General features: G+C 44.0%; 1 protein-coding gene across 4 annotated transcripts in view; it reads left to right on the plus strand.

Annotated features, from left to right (window-relative positions):
- Positions 1-17991, plus strand: part of LOC124133193 (potassium voltage-gated channel subfamily B member 2-like) — a 267976-nt gene that overhangs the window by 135504 nt on the left and 114481 nt on the right. Inside the window, exon 1 of one of the 4 annotated variants that reach the window (XM_048400513.1) lies at positions 16269-16966. The exons of the other annotated variants lie outside the window; for them this stretch is intronic. The gene's annotated coding sequence lies outside the window, so the exon portion shown is untranslated. Of the gene's footprint in view, positions 1-16268; positions 16967-17991 lie in introns of those variants that run through there. 4 annotated transcript variants of the gene reach the window in all.

Consider the following 17991-nt stretch of genomic DNA (forward strand, 5'->3'; position numbering starts at 1 on the left):
GACACACTGACACGGACACAGGCACACATACACACGGACACAGGCACACATACATACGGACACAGACACACGGACACAGGCACACATACACACAGACACAGGGACACATACACACGGACACAGACACACGGACACGGACACACATACACACGGACACAGGCACACATACACACGGACACAGACACATGGACACGGACACACATACGCACAGACACATACACACGGACACAGGCACACAGACACACAGACACACTGACACGGACACAGGCACACATACACACGGACACAGGCACACATACACACAGACACACGGACACTGACACGGACACAGGCACACATACACACGAACACATGCACACATACACATGGACACAGACACACGGACCCAGGCACACATACACATGGACACGGACACAGGCACACATACACACAGACACAGGGACACAGACACACATACACACGGACACAGACAGGGTAACGGACACACATACACACGGACACAGGCACACAGACATGGACACAGGCACACATACACACGGACACAGACACACATACACGGACACAGGAACACATACACACGGACACAGGCACACATACACACGGACACAGACACACGGACACGGACACACATACACACGGACACAGACACATGGACACGGACACACATACGCACAGACACATACACACGGACACAGGCACACAGACACACAGACACACTGACACGGACACAGGCACACATACACACGGACACAGGCACACATACACACGGACACAGACACACTGACACGGACACAGGCACACATACACACGGACACAGGCACACATACACACAGACACACGGACACAGACACACGGACACGGACACAGGCAGACATACACACGGACACATGCACACATACACACGGACACAGACACACGGACACAGGCACACATACACATGGACACAGACACACGGACACAGGCACACATACACACAGACACAGGGACACAGACACACATACACACGGACACAGACACAGGGTAACGGACACACATACACAGGGACACAGGCACACAGACACACGGACACAGACACATGGACACGGACACACGGACACGGGCACACATACACACGGACACAGACACACTGACACGGACACATACACACAGACACACGGACACAGGCACACATACACACGGACACGGACACACATACACACGGACACAGGTACACAGACACACGGACACAGACACATACACACGGACACACATACACACAGACACATACACACGGACACAGGCACACATACACACGGACACAGACACACTGACACGGACACAGGCACACATACACACGGACACAGGCACACATACACACAGACACACGGACACAGACACACTGACACGGACACAGGCACACATACACACGGACACATGCACACATACACACGGACACAGACACACGGACACAGGTACACATACACATGGACACATACACACGGATACAGGCACACATACACACGGACACAGACACACTGACACGGACACAGGCACACATACACATGGACACAGGCACACATACACACAGACACACGGACACAGGCACACATACACACGGACACATGCACACATACACACGGACACAGACACACGGACACAGGTACACATGCACATGGACACAGACACACGGACACAGGCACACATACACACAGACACAGGGACACAGACACACATACACACGGACACAGACACAGGGACACGGACACACATACACACGGACACAGACACAGGGACACAGGCACACATACACACGGACACAGACACAGGGACACGGACACACATACACACGGACACAGGCACACAGACACACGGACATAGACACATGGACACAGACACACAGACACATACACACAGACACAGGCACACATACACACGGACACAGACACACTGACACGGACACAGGCACACATACACACGGACACAGACACACGGACACAGGCACACAGACACAGGCACACATACACACGGACATGGATACACAGACACACGGACACAGATACACAGTCACCGATACACATACACACGGACACAAATACACAGGAACACATACACACGGACAAAGACACACGGACACAGGCACACATATACACGGACACGGAAACACAGACACACGGACACAGATACACAGTCACCGATACACATACACACGGACACAAATACACGGACACAGGCATACATACACACGGACACAGGCACACATACACACGGACACGGATACACAGACACACGGACACAGATACAAGACACACTGACACAGATACACAGACACACGGACACGGACATATACATACGGACACAGATACACAGACACACGGACACGGACACGGACACATATACACACTCACAGATACACATACACACGGACACAGGCACACGGACACAGACACACAGGCACACGGACACGGACACAGACACACGGACACGGACACAGACACACGGACATGGACACAGATACACACTCACAGATACACAGACACACGGACACGGACAGTGACACACGGACACAGGCACACGGACACAGACACACGGACACAGATACACGGACACGGACACAGGCACACGGACACTGACACAGACATACGGACACAGGCACACGGACACAGGCACACGTACACAGGCACATATACACACGGAAACGGATACACAGACACACGGACACAGACACACAGACACACTGACACAGATGCACATACAAACGGACACAGATACACAGACACCTGGACACGGACACAGATACATAGATACACAGACACACGGACAGACACATACACACGGACACATACATATACAGACGGTCACGGATACACAGACACAGATACACAGATACCTGGACACAGATACACAGACACACGGACACATACACAGACACACTGACACAGACACATACACACGGACACAGATACATATACACACGGACACGGATACACAGACACACGGACACAGATACACAGACACACTGACACAGATACACAGACACACTGACACAGATACACAGAAACGCGGACACATATACACAGACACACTGACACAGATACACAGAAACGCGGACACATATACACAGACACACTGACACAGATACACAGAAACGCGGACACATATACACAGACACACGGACACGGATACACAGACACACGGACACATATACACAGGTACAGACAGACAGACAGACAGTTTATTCAGTAAGAAGGCCATAGGCCCATAATACAGACAATGTTTGATTGCATGAACCACGCATGCCAAGGAAGTAGTCGATTTACGTTTCTCTTAGCCGTGGGACTTTATAGAAATATAAACATGTGTTATACACAGCATCAAAGTTTTCTGATGAAATAATTTCAGTAAAAGATGTTACAGTTTGAGACTTGATAGACTGTTTAAGATACATACTTCTTAGGGCTGAATAACGCTCACGTACAAACAAAACATGAAATTCATCTTCAATACCATTTTCTATACAATATTTACATAATCGTTCAGTGTATGGGACATTTGTGTATCTCCCCAAATCAACTGCACGTTTAAACCTGCTACATCTGAAACGAGTCATACATATTCTCAGATGTACTGGAATGGGGAGGACACAGGAACACACATACACACACGGACACAGACACACAGATACACTGACACAGACACACGGACACGAAAATACACTGACACAGACACACGGACACGAAAATACACTGACACAGACACACGGACACACAGATACACTGACACAGACACACAGATACACTGACACAGACACACGGACACACTGACATAGTACCAAAGGTGCATACACACATGTACACACAGAGACACACACACACACATATATATATTCCCAGACACACAAACACACTGACACACACGGGCGAACACACTTGAACCTTGAACTCATGACATTAGACACTGTCCACCGTCTTGTAACTTTTTTCTATTCACGTAGAACGTAACACTATATATGTCGTGAATCATGTATGGTACAAAACCACATGGGGTATTACTTTCATTTGATTATAAATAAGTATGGAATATATTACACTGTAAATCGATCACTGCCATTGTGGTCGTTAACTACGACGTCAGTGGAGGTCACGCATACTGCAACCTCGACCTTCACCGCTCCTACTGACGACCAGTAAAGCGTGACAAGATGCTGGTGTAATTACTGACGAGATTTGAGGTGATCAGCTAAAGCCGAGCCTTGGTTAGCAGACCTGATGATTGTTCCAGCACAAAACAGAGCCATTGTCATTGTGTCGACATGCTGTGTCGTATCAGGTGACTCGACGGTGCTTACACATGTATATTCTGGTCCGACAAACATTAACAGTTGGTTGCGCCTATTCACCACGCCCGACAGTAATACCCCTGGGAATAAATAGCTGCAACGAAACCCGTATTGACGTTGACGGTAACGCTGTTGTTTAGAGCGTTGACGTTTTCAACAAGGAGTGGTGGGCGTTCAGCCAGTCTCATGTAATATGCATATGTAGCGGGATTAAACGATCCTAGGGGAGCTGACGGCCTAGTGCCAAGTGTTGGAACAACGAGTATACAATACTGAAGTCCAAGATAGAACATGACGATTGATCAATGTGTTTATGGACAGTGTCCCAGAAAACTACGTTGTGTTTGCAATGGCTGTACCCTGTTCACAGGCTAGTCAGACCTGGCGACCCTATACCCCTACAGCAGGTATGTATTCAGCTTGACAACATTACAGAAAAGTAGTATCGTTGTCGCTATCACACTATCTATAACATCAATATTTTCTGTCATAATTATAACGATGTGCAATTGGAGTGAGTATGGTTTTACCACGCTTTTAGCAATATTCCAGTAATATCACGGCGGGGGACACCAGAAATGGGCTTCACACATTGTACCCATGTCGGGAATCGAACCCGGGTCTTGTCATGGCCGCAAATGGAAACATAAAGTACGGTATGAGACACAACAGCGGTTTTAAGAATGTGTAAAGAGTACATCTTAAGAGGAAAGTCCTACGTAATGTATTGCTGGTGTTATTCTCATGGGAACGGGTCAGACAAAGGAGCTCAGTGCAAATATGGCCTAACTGCAAATTGGTTATCTCCCTCGTGTGTTGTATATCGTCGCTGTTCGATCAGTCTCTCGGTTTGGCGTACAGCCCAACCAATCATTTAGCCAAATCGCCCCAACACACCTGTCCTACTCGTTTGTCTAAAGCAGGGATCGTATTTGGTTACTTTGGCCGCCGTCTGACATACACACCGAGGACTCTCCAGCCCCAGCGTCCCTTCTCCTTCTCTCTACACCACGGCTTTCCATACTCGGACATTCCATACGGACAATAAAATCGGCATAATTCCGGACTAGTAGCCACACACACACACACACACACGTGCATGCATGTCGTTGTATAAGTGCAATAATCTTGGACGCGACGTTAAACCCCATTTCAACTCACCCCACCTGTCAAAGAGACACTACACACAGACACACTCATATTTTTGTTTCTGTAAGTGTGTATTGCACGCATTCCTACGTGTGTACAGTGTTTTCACATTGTGTTGAGACGGGTCACCATCCCCTTGATGTAAACAATCCGTCTTAAAAAGTCATATGTTTTTCAAGATAAGCTGCTCATGGAGACATCATCGCCGCGGGAGGTCGGTACCTCGACACACTGGGGCTCTGTACCCTTTCAACAGCCCCCATCACGATGCAATGCTGTTGTTAGTTTGTTGTTTAACGCCGCACTCAGCAATATTCCAGCTGAGTCTGTAAATAACCGAGTCTGGACCAGAGAATCCTGTGACTGACATCATGAGCATCGATCCACGCAATTTGGATACGATGACATGGATCAACCAAGTCAGCGAGCCTGACCACCCGATCACGTTAGTCGCCTCTTGGACAAGCAAAGTCGCCTTTACGGCAAGCATGGATTGCTGGAGACCTATTTTACACCCGGATCTTCACGGGTCACGATGCAATGCAGTCTCGAGGCTGCGTGTTAGTGTTACATGCAAGTGACATGTTGTGTTTAGTGTTTCGTTGACTAACTTTTATTTACACTGATGTATTAGCATTTTGTCAGCAGTGAGTATTTGTCTAACCGGCACGACAAACACATACTAAACCCAGATTCTTCCTGACGCCAAATACACCATGGTCGTGTTTGCGTTTTTAGTTTGACCGACCTTGACCTTTATGGGATCGCTATGGGGTCGTGAGAAGAAGCAATTTATACCTTGTCACGATGTCTATTTGAGTACTAAGCGCCCATGATAAGGATATTTACTACATTTTAAATGTTAATGAAGTCGTGACATATCGACGTAAAAGTAGAGCTGATGTAAGAGTAGAGAGACCTAATTTGCAGTGTTTCAGCCTTGTTCTGTTTTGATAACGTTTGTAATGTTTTGGTCAAGTCAAATTAACAACTGTATACGTCTATTGGCCCGGCAGTGTATATTTTTTATGCTGCTGTAAAAAAATAATTTGTTTTCGGACACTTTTTTCTAAAAGAAGGGAGGGCTGTAGGATTTTGTTTTGATTTTGATTTGATTGGAAACGAAAGTGAAGCGATAGAACACTTTATTTATAAGTACTACACTCCTAATGTGGCAAGAATGGCTGTATACTTTATCCAAGGGTTACTGTTTAACCATATGTATACCCTGACCACACACACACACACACACACACACACACACACACACACACACACACACACCGTAGATGTATAACAAGTGGTAATGGTGTCATTCTGCATTACCGCCTGTGTGGTCCTGTGGATAGAGCGTCTGTCCGGAGAGCGGAAGGTCGCGGTTCGATCCTTGCGTTACCGACATTTTAAGACGTGAGAAGATGGTACTTGTTTCCCTGCTCGGCATTAAGGGGCTAAAACAAGAACTGGTCGGCTCGGAGTCAGTGTGTCTGATATGTTAAACTACTGCAGGGTATCTCAGTGTGCTGGTACTATAAAACCAGCATTATTCCGGACTGGAACAATACAAGCAATCGCTCTCTCTCTCTCTCTCTCTCTCTCTCTCTCTCTCTCTCTCTCTCTCTCTCTCTCTCTCTCTCTCTCTGAGACACATGAGTGGGGTTTTCTAATATCCAAGAATTATCTTGGCGGTAGACACCATGAATGGTCTTGACACAAGGTCGGGGGGCGGTCGGGTAGCCTAGTGGTTAAAGCGTTCGCTCGTCACGCCGAAGACCCGGGTTCGATTCCCGACATGGGTGCAATGTGTGTAGCCCATTTCTGGTGTCCCCCGCCGTGATATTGCTGGAATATTGCTAAAAGTGGCGTAAAACCATACTCACTCACTCACTCCACGTCGGACATGAAATCTTTTGGTTGGGACATGTGGGTAGCCTAGTGGTTAAAGTGTTCGCTCGTCACGCTTAAGGCCCGAGTTCAATTCCCCACCTGGAAAACAACGTTGAAAGCCCATTTCTGGTATCCCTCGACGTGATATTGCTGGAATATTTTAAACACTCGACTGTCTCACAGCCTTATACAGTAATAGCAGCAGAAATATGTTTTTCCTCCTCAGAGTCAAACATTTGTTGAGAATATACACGTTCTGAAATATTTTTGGAGGCACCAGTGATTGACTTTGACCAGCTTGAGGCCGTGTCACTAGTTTCTAGGACTGGTCTCCGGGGTATGCTGCGCCGATTACATTCCGTCAGCTCTAGGTAAACTTCAATGAATATTGATGAACGATCATTGCGAGTCCCCCGGCCATGAATTGGCCCCATACTTGCGCTTGTATTTGCTTCCAAACTGGGACATGGAGCGTTAGTGAATAGCCTCGTGCCCTAATGGTAAACGTTCAATCATTACATCTTTCATGCGTCATAAGCCTCGGTGTAAGAACTAAAAAAAGATGTTTCGTACACTGAACTAACACTGACAAATGAAGCAGAAATAAAACGCTACCGCTGGAGAACAACCAGTGCGATTATCCGATGAAACAGATTCCATATGCCGTAAAATAACATAACATAACGTTACATAACAGTGAAAATTATAAGAATAGTTCACTGAAAATCAGTGATAACACCAGGTGTTCACAGAAAGGGTGTTCCTTACATTTGAAGGAGATTTATTCTGCACGGGGAGTTAATATAGAAAAAAGTTTATTTGTTGTGTGTCAATTTTTTGTTAAAGGGGCGCAGTTATTGCATAACAGGAAATGCAGTTGGTTAATATTATCTAGATACTGTTACCATCTGACGAACCCGTGAAGATCCGGGTTAGAATAGGTCTTCACCAACCGATGCTTGTCGTAAGAGGCGACTAACGGGATCGTATGGTCCAGCTCGCTGACTTGGTTGATACATGTCATCGTATCCCAATTGCGTGGATCGTGGTGGGAGTTATCAAAATAAAATACTTGTCCCCGAAAGGTCTTCGAAAAAAATAAGTATGCATCAGATTGTTGAAAAAAAGAAATTGCCGGCCATATAAATTACATTGTTGCTTGGTGTCTTTCTTGGAAAAAATGCAGGCATACTTTAAAAAAAAAAGAATATCTGGTTTGTAGCCGTAGCTGATAAAATATCTACTCTCGATACCAAAGGATGCCAAAAGCCCTAAGGAACCGACCATGTGATATTATGAGAGGGAGCGGCCAGAAATGGTATCGAAAAAATCAATTGTCCCCTTATATTCTTGAAGAAATATTCGTATTGTTTTGGCAAAATGAAATTACCTGCCACAAAAATGACATTGTTGAAATACGTTTTTTTAGAAAAAATATTTTGCCTCATAGTTTTATTTTAAGAAATACCTTTTCTAAAAGGTTGTTTAAAAAATAAATAAAAATAGCTCTTGCTTCATTGAGACCCTTGAATAGCTGTGTGGTTGTCGATATACGTCGCCTGCAGTAGTACAGGCAGAGTCTCTGTCTTCGGCGCTCTGTCTGAATACACTTAGCGTAAACCCCATTAATAATTACCACGCTTTAACAACATAGTTAGGAATACGGTACCATTTTGTATTCGTCGGTAACATCTCACCCTGGTTATCTAAACTCACCTGGAATGATGAAACTGGTCTTGGGAAGTAGCTAATGAAAATTTGTTTGCATTGTTCTTGGTAGTTTTGTGAGCAAAACAAACATTGACGAGTAGACATGATATTATGTTTTGAATTCTCATAATATTTGTGGAGACTGGAAATCGTCTTTGATTTGCCTGATACTGTGATTATGAAATGATCATTGCTTGATGTCTGTGCATTGATAACTTGTTCATAAATATATTGATCAAAAATAATTTAATTATGTTATTTCATTTTAACTATTCAGTTCTCTAAAGGAAATAGAGACATCATTCATTCGTGCGTTCGTTCTTTCGTTCGTTCGTTCGTCCATCCATCCATTCATTATATATTTGGTTGTAGTAATTTGCTGATAGTTAAATGAGATTTTGCAGCTTTGTTTGCAGATAGTAAATTGAAATTTGATATCGTGTAGCACCGTGACTCAACATGAACTGTATGGTATGTTTAGTACATATTTGTACGAAAATATATGGATGTCCTTTTTTATCAAAAAGTGTCCCCCAGCCTTGTGAACAAAGTGACCCGTTATGTAATGCTGTTCTGTGTATTAGTCAGGATGAACCGTGTTTGTTGAATGTGCGTCATCTACAATAGTATGATTGGCCATGGGACGTTTAATCGTCATTAAATCGTCATTGAGGTTCGGTCATAATTTGGTCACAAGAACTTCGACGCACATGCCTGACCCACTGCACGTGCATGTGACGTCATATTAACATTGTCATAGGCGTACAGCATCAACACGATGACGTCACGTTCTCAGGGTATAAGAATGGACTATGGGAGCTCTGTTGGCATTTGTGTTGGAGGTGTTCAAGGAAGACGGTCGCGTCAGCTTCTGTGATCAAGAGGTGAGACTGGAATAGCTCCCCCGGGGGCAGGTGGTTGCTGGAGACACACGTGCCCCGCGGGACGTTGTCGGAGTCACCAAGGGTGGGGGCAAACTTCACATAGCACCCAAAATGAGGATTTTGACGTCACAGCCGTGAGCGACAGATCTTGTAGATGACCCACATCATTATTTGTTTCTATAACGAGAGATGAGGGATTCGCCGTGTTTGGTGTCAGAGTCGCTGAAAGAGGAGGAAAGTTGTTGTTGCTGATGTTGTGGTCGAGGATACCCGTCGCTGTGGATGAAGTGAGCCGAGGAATTTACGATTATGCAGCTGTTTCCACTGATACGGTAATATTTAACACAGTAATCTGCTGTTTCGCTTTCACGTTAATCCTGGCCTTCCATTCAAACACGGTAGAACGCCTTCCCCTTCAACCGATTGAACCCTCACCCCATACCCCCCACCCACCCTCCTCTTTAACCGTTTGAAAAAAAGCGCTTTAAACCTGGTTGAATAATGTCCCTTTTCATCCTGGGAATCACCCTCTCTTTCAAACCGGTTGACGATCACCCCTGTTGAGCCAGTTGTTCACATCCACTGTAAACCCCACCCCACCCCACCCAACCCCACCCAACCTTTAAAACGGTTGACTACTTCTTTAATTCCAGTCAAACACCATATCTTAAACCGGTTCATCATCTACACTTTAAACCGAAAACAGCCATCTGCCCTTAAACCCGGTCAACCTCCTCTCCTATAAATCAGATGACCACCCCCACTTTATGCCGAGATTGAACACTCTTTAGACCAGTTGAAAACTCACCTTTAAACGCGGATAACTACCTCCCCTTTAAACCACTTGACTTTGACTCTTTTAATTGGTTGACTACCCTCTCTTCAAATCAAATCAACACTCTCCTCTTTAATCCTGTTAAAATACCCGATGCACCTCCTCCGTTTTAAACCGGTTGACCACACTCTCCTTTGAACCGGCTGCCACACGCCCACCCTCTTTAAAGTCGGTCAACCACGCTTCCCCAACCTATACGATTCACCACATCCCCGTTGAACACGAATGACCAGCATCCTCTTAACTCGCCAACCTCCTCCTGATTCCAGCCCTAGTCCAAGAAGAGTTAACAAAAACATTACAAAACGTAGACCATCGCAGTCCTCACAGTATTGTCAACTCAAGGCGGTTGCACATTCGGATGACAGAAATACCAGACCTTCAAAATTATATAATTATTGAAAATTCCGAACATAACATTATCTGAAGCACAAATGGCGTCAACTTGTGACTGTCTTTCTGCACCATCCCGTGTTACAGCACAAAGATGCAACTGCACAGCCCCGAATCAATACCTGCTTGCCTGCGCTTCCTCAGATCGAAGATAAATTAAATGAAGTATTTTCTGCATTGCATTAAGCCGACAGCCTTTTACGGCTGGTAACTTTTAATCTAAATGTTTTTATTTCAACATCCAACGCTCAAAACAACCTTTCGGTTCCTCAACTAGAGGATCTGACTGAAAGACAGTTGATTGAGATTTGAAGTGAGGCGATAGTGTGAGTGCGGTTCGCTTGCTAGTATCACTCAACGTTACTTCGCTGTTGTGATAAGGCAGGAATAAAACTATTTGTTCAACTCATAATGAAATAAATCATCAGCGACTCGTAAATTGAAATGAAATATTCCAATCTCGTCGCGTATGGATAATTTGATTAAAGGTGTTATCAAAAGATGATTTCGAATGGTACCAGAGCTTGAATATTGATTATTTTCACATAACGTCAAACGAAAGGGTAATTTTTATGTGTTATTTGATTCCGGTCAATATAAAGTGATACTTGGCAACATGTTAGGGGCAGCTCCGTCGTTCAACGACAAAGCTAACGTCTACTACTACTACTACTACTACTACTACTACTGACGGGATCGGGTGGTCAGGCTCGCTGGCTTGGTTGATGCACATCATCGTATCCCAACTGCGTCGTCCAGACTTGATTATTTACAGACCGCCGTCATATAGCTGGAATATTGCTGAGTGCGGCGTTAAACAACTAACAAACAAAACTACTACTACATTGATGATGATGATGATGAGTATATCGATACTGCTCTAAATCGATCTACTGAATCATGCTTAAAGCGCAACATCATTATTTCCCAGGCCATTGGATCAGTGGGCACTTAAAATTCAATTCTCAGATCCTGGGGAGTATGAACCTAAGCTGTCGTTTTCTGCCTATAAGTTTTCTTTCGCGTTATACGTTTAATCAAGGAGTTGTAATGGTAGTTATAACACTGGTGTCATGTGCAAAAAGAGATTTCCATTGTAACGCATTGAAGTCACGTGCTACTGTAGGTCTTCCAGCCTTTGGGTACTGCTCGATGGCGTCCTTTTACAATATTATGTTATATATATTTTATATATAGAAGAAGACCGTTTGCCACTATATAAATCAGGGAACCGCAGCGTCATATGGTCAGCTTTCAGTGTACATATGTACACATGCACGTGCACTGTTCATCGGTTGCCATGGTACTTCAGGTCCTCCTTATAGTGCAGGCACCGAACTCATTACCGCAAAGAACCAAAATGTGAAGAAACTTTAAATCCTGAGTGCCCTACAAGTTTATAGTATATTGATACAAATCTGCATACGTCATGTCTAATTTTCCGTTTGTCGGAGTTCCTGGTTAAATCGGTTTTCTTGGGATCACAGTTAGTATTTCCGTCGGTGTTTAATCTACAGAACAAAACAAAATGTAAGGGATCATGAATATTTTGGGGAATATTTATCAGAGCTCCAGATAAGCTTTTGGTGTTGTGGGTATTTTACCCATGCTTTTTAAAATCATTGGGTATCAGTAATTCTATTTGGGTATTCAAATTTCTGTTACCCACTAGTTTTTACACATGTGGGTATTTAAGTTTAATATTTAAAAACACTATTCATGTAGTCCCTGCAAACTGGTGTCGTGTGGGTTCGAAAGCTTTATAGGACTCAAAAATACCACGATACTTCCACAAGAAAGTGTGCTGGCAAATGATCATGATGTAACTGTCATCGTGGAGTTTGGCAAGTTTGAAGAAATGCCAGTTTATAATTTCAAAATAAGTTGCTGATTTGCTAATTGAATACGCAGGGTTACTTCACAATATTTTGATGATACGCACAAGTTTAATTTTTGTAGCGTATCTGTAATGTTCGTTGCGTATTTGATACGCTCGTGTCATGTGAGAAATACATATTGATATTTTTTTTATAAATAGACCGACCGATACATACTGTATATGTTCTGTTTGTTGGTCCTAGCGAAGATGATCCTTGTTGATCCATTCATTTTATTTTAAACAATTGTTGAAGTTCAATCTTGGGCCGTTCACAGATAGATCTTAGTGCCACGATTATCGTGCATCTACGTTAAAGTATTTGAGTTACCACTTACGTACGTCCATGTCATACAATATGTTAGTTACGACTTACGTACTTCCCTGTCAGACAACGCATGAGTTACGACTTACGTACGTCCCTGTTAGACAATATGTGAGTTACGACTTATGTACATCCACTTTAGACAATATGCGAGTTACGGTTTACGTACATTTCTGTCAGACAGTATGTGAGTTACGACTTACGTACATCCCTGTCAGACAATATGTGAGTTACGACTTACGTACGTCCCTGTCAGACAATATGTGAGTTACGACTTACCTACTTCCCTGTCAGACAACGCATGAGTTACGACTTACGTACGTCCCTGTCAGACAATATGTGAGTTACGACTTACCTACTTCCCTGTCAGACAACGCATGAGTTACGACCTACGTACGTCCCTGTTAGACAATATGTGAGTTACGACTTATGTACATCCACTTTAGACAATATGCGAGTTACGGTTTACGTACATTTCTGTCAGACAGTATGTGAGTTACGACTTACGTACATCCCTGTCAGACAATATGTGAGTTACGACTTACACACATCCCTGTTAGACAATATGTGAGTTACGACTTACGTACTTCCCTGCCAGACAATATGTGAGTTACGACTTACGTACTTCCCTGCCAGACAACATGTGAGTTACGACTTACGTACTTCCCTGTCAGACAATATGTGAGTTACGACTTACGTACTTCCCTGTCAGACAATATGTGAGTTACGACTTACGTACTTCCCTGTCAGACAATATGTGAGTTACGACTTACACACATCCCTGTTAGACAATATGTGAGTTACGATTTATGTACATCCCTGTCAGACACCATGTGAGATACGGCTTGTGTACACCCACGTTAGACAATATGAGAGTTACGCCTAACGTACATCTACGTTAGAAAATATGTGAGTTATGACTAACGCACATCCCTGTTAGACAATATGTGATTTACTACTTACGTACTTCCCTGTTAGACAATATATAAGTTATGACTTACGCACATCCCTGTTAGACAATATGTGAGTTACGGCTTACGTACGCCTCTCTATAGGTACGGGTGCTACGATAGTCGTGGCCCTTCAACATGATGAAAACGCTCTACTTGTAAACGACATGCTCTGCCTGGAACTGTGTCCCATTTAAAGTAATGGTATTTTTGTATATTCCATTTGAAACCGAAGCCCCGAGCTTTTTAATCAATATGTTCTATAACTTCTTGAACCATGATGTTAGATAGAATATGTACCGATCTCCAGGGCTGCCCTTGTGGACGTATTTATACAGTTCCTCTAACCCCACTGTAATTGGATCCAGTATGGAATCCCATTTTACTTCTAGATTCATTTTAGAGTACCATTTGTGATTTGTCTGGATCAAACCGACCTTGTGCTGCGCATCAGCCGTCTTCCCTGGGATGTGGCTGTCAGTTGGTCCAGCAGCATCTCGCCGGTACCGAGATGAGTGTCCACGGGACCTCCATTGATAAACTTGTCTGTTCAGAGACGCCACCTAATCCGGGGATCGGGAAACCTCAGTATATGGCTCTGTTGGTATTATGTTGCTTCCGAGTAAGGTTTTGTGGATACTATGTTGTGTTTACGAGTAAGGTTTTGTCGAAGTTGTGTTTCCGAGTAAGGTTTTGTCGATACTATAGTGTGTTTCCGAGTAAGGTTTTGTCGATGTTGTGTTTCCGAGTAAGGTTTTGTCGATACTTTGTTGTGTTTCCGAGTAAGGTTTTGTCGATACTATGTTGCTTTTCCGAGTAAGGTTTTGTCTATACTATTGTGTGTTTCCGAATAGGGTTTTGTCGATACTATGTTGTGTTTCTGAATAGGGTTTTGTCGATACTATTGTGTGTTTCCGAGTAAGGTTTTGTCGATGTTGTGTTTCCGAGTAAGGTTTTGTTGATACTATGGTGTGTTTCCGAGTAAAGTTTTGTCGATGTTGTGTTTCCGAGTAAGGTTTTGTCGATGTTGTGTTTCCGAGTAAGGTTTTGCCGATACTATGTTGTGTTTCCGAGCGGATTTTGTCGATACTATTGTGTGTTTCCGAATAGGGTTTTGTCGATACTATGTTGTGTTTCCGAACAGGATTTTGTCGATACTATGGTGTGTTTCCGAGTAAGGTTTTGTCGATGTTGTGTTTCCGAGTAAGGTTTTGTCGATACTTTGTTGTGTTTCCGAGTAAGGTTTTGTCGATACTATGTTGCTTTTCCGAGTAAGGTTTTGTCTATACTATTGTGTGTTTCCGAACAGGATTTTGTCGATACTATGGTGTGTTTCCGAGCAGAGTTTTGTCGATACTATGTTGTGTTTCCGAGTAAGGTTTTGCTGATACTATGTTATGTTTCCGAGTAAGGTTTTGTCGCCGTTGTGATACCGAGTAAGGTTTTGCCAGTACTACGTTGTGTTTTCGCACTCAACGCAGCACAGCGAATCCCCCCCCCCCCCCCCCCCCCTTGTACAAATCAGCATAAAGATTCGTCACGGTCAGCCGGCTAGGCTAGCTCACCTAGATGCAGTTGTCAAAGTAAAGACACTACACTGAATATACATGACGTATCAGTACTGGAATTGTCTCATGTTAAGTGTACATGAAGTGTAACATGTCCCAGACATGCTAAGATTGATACCAAGTCAGTGCAGAGTGGGGAACACGGGCCTAAACCCTACAGCTGAACCCTGCGCCTGGCAGAGGAACCACTTGTAGAATTACTTCCTGTTTGCAAGGAGAGGACGAGATCGCCCGGCCCGGCCAATGTAAATTAAAAATCGATTCCTGGCTATGGCGAAGCAAGAGGGGGTCTCTCCAATGCTGTGGAAAGTCGATATTCAGACATTAGTGTACACACATTTTAGTCTTCTCTCTCCTCTTTATCTGAGCAGCGTGTAGTCTGATGCTTCGTGTGTGTCGGAGGCAAGGCGTGGTACTGTCTCCAATAAAAGGACCGCCATCACCGCCTGCGATTCAAAGAAGCAGAGGAGCTAAGTGTCAGTATCGAATCCTGAATTAGAGGGTCAAGTTTTAAACCGTTGCTGCTCAGACTGATCGATTATGGCTGAAACACCAGGGCTGACAACGTCGTGGTAGCTGTCGTCGTCAGTGTCCCCTGGCGAGGCAACGCCCATTACGCTGCTGTTTTTGAAACCATCGTTGAAAAACTGTTCAAGAATATCAGACATCCAAACTGTCACATTGGAACCCTTCTGAAGACTTTGTCAGTGCTTGCTGTCCAGAAACTGTGGAGTTATCTCCCTGGCCTATGACTTAAGGCTGTGGCCAGAGTGGTCAAGGCTGACCAGTGACAAGAATCAATAAGCCGCGACGTCAAGCACCATGTGAACACAGCCAATTTGACACAATTAATATTGACACTTGTTTCATCGTGGAACAGAAGAGAAGGGTCCGGTCGGCTCTCTACGCATGCCCACCAACGACCAGCCACACCGCCCTCGACGGCAGTGACTTGGACCTACTTCCTTTCTCAGGAGATTGCATGTCTTCAACGTCGTCCACGACTTCCTCTACGATCATGTGATTCTGCATGACGCAAGACCTCAAGGACGCCGTGCCCCCTTGTCGCGAGTGGTAAGAACGGACGCGGGACACAGGACCTGGACTGCACAGACAGTTGACGTCTTTGACCGGACTGGACAGTTGTACATATTATACTGAATGTCGGTGTAAACTGTAAGGTTATTGTTAAGTTCAAGATGGCCATGATTTCCTAAATATGTTTTGCATGTTTTGTTTGGATAAGATTGCGTAGCCGGTATGTTCCACCATACTGCGCCATATGCAACATCTGCAAACATATAGGCATTGTAATTCAACATGTTTTTAGAATATGGAGACGTGTTTTGCGTCTATTCAAATTAGCTGCGTTTTTAACATGGTGTTCATACAACAGGCTGCATGTCATGTATCGGTACAATGCAGCTCAATATACGTCACGTCACGCCATGACGTTCAGAAGTCGTTCAGCCTTACAATACTCAACCAGAGTCCATCAGTTTGTAATCGTGTTATTCTGTAGCTTGAATGAGGTAATATTCCTTGTATAAACATAACTCGTCGTTTTTTAGTACATTTCATCTAGCCTTTTATAGTATGGAATATTGATCGACCCTTGCATGTATCGTCAGCGTCAAGAGTTCAGTGGAATGCGGGCGTATCAACTCCTCTGTTGGTTGGCTATATTTATTTCTTCGTTAAATTGGTTTTTCTTCGTTCAGCTATGAGACCGGGCTTATAAATTGCTTCTTTTATAGATCTTTATTGGTAAATCGTTTTGATAGCTCCGAACATTCTGGTATTTTTGCGTGTAAAACTATTGGTTTTATGTTTCATAAATTGGTTGTTATTTGCTACAGTTAAGTGAAACATACATTGTTGTACTCGTTGGACCCCGTTGTTGTAGTTTCCGGTTTGCTAAGAGATTTGCTTGGGTCGAAATACAAATACGGATATATTTGCATTGTTTAATATTTCTTTATTTTATATGGTGGTTCATTTGGAAGAACTATATGCTTGTTCTATTTAAAGTTCAGGTATCTATTTGTTTTATATTAACCTGTGTATGTACTTACTTGATTCAGGAGGGCGGCGGGTAG

The sequence above is a fragment of the Haliotis rufescens genome, unplaced genomic scaffold (genome assembly GCF_023055435.1).
Source record: "Haliotis rufescens isolate VD_foot unplaced genomic scaffold, xgHalRufe1.0.p SCAF_2, whole genome shotgun sequence".
Taxonomy (NCBI): Eukaryota; Metazoa; Mollusca; class Gastropoda; order Lepetellida; family Haliotidae; genus Haliotis; species Haliotis rufescens.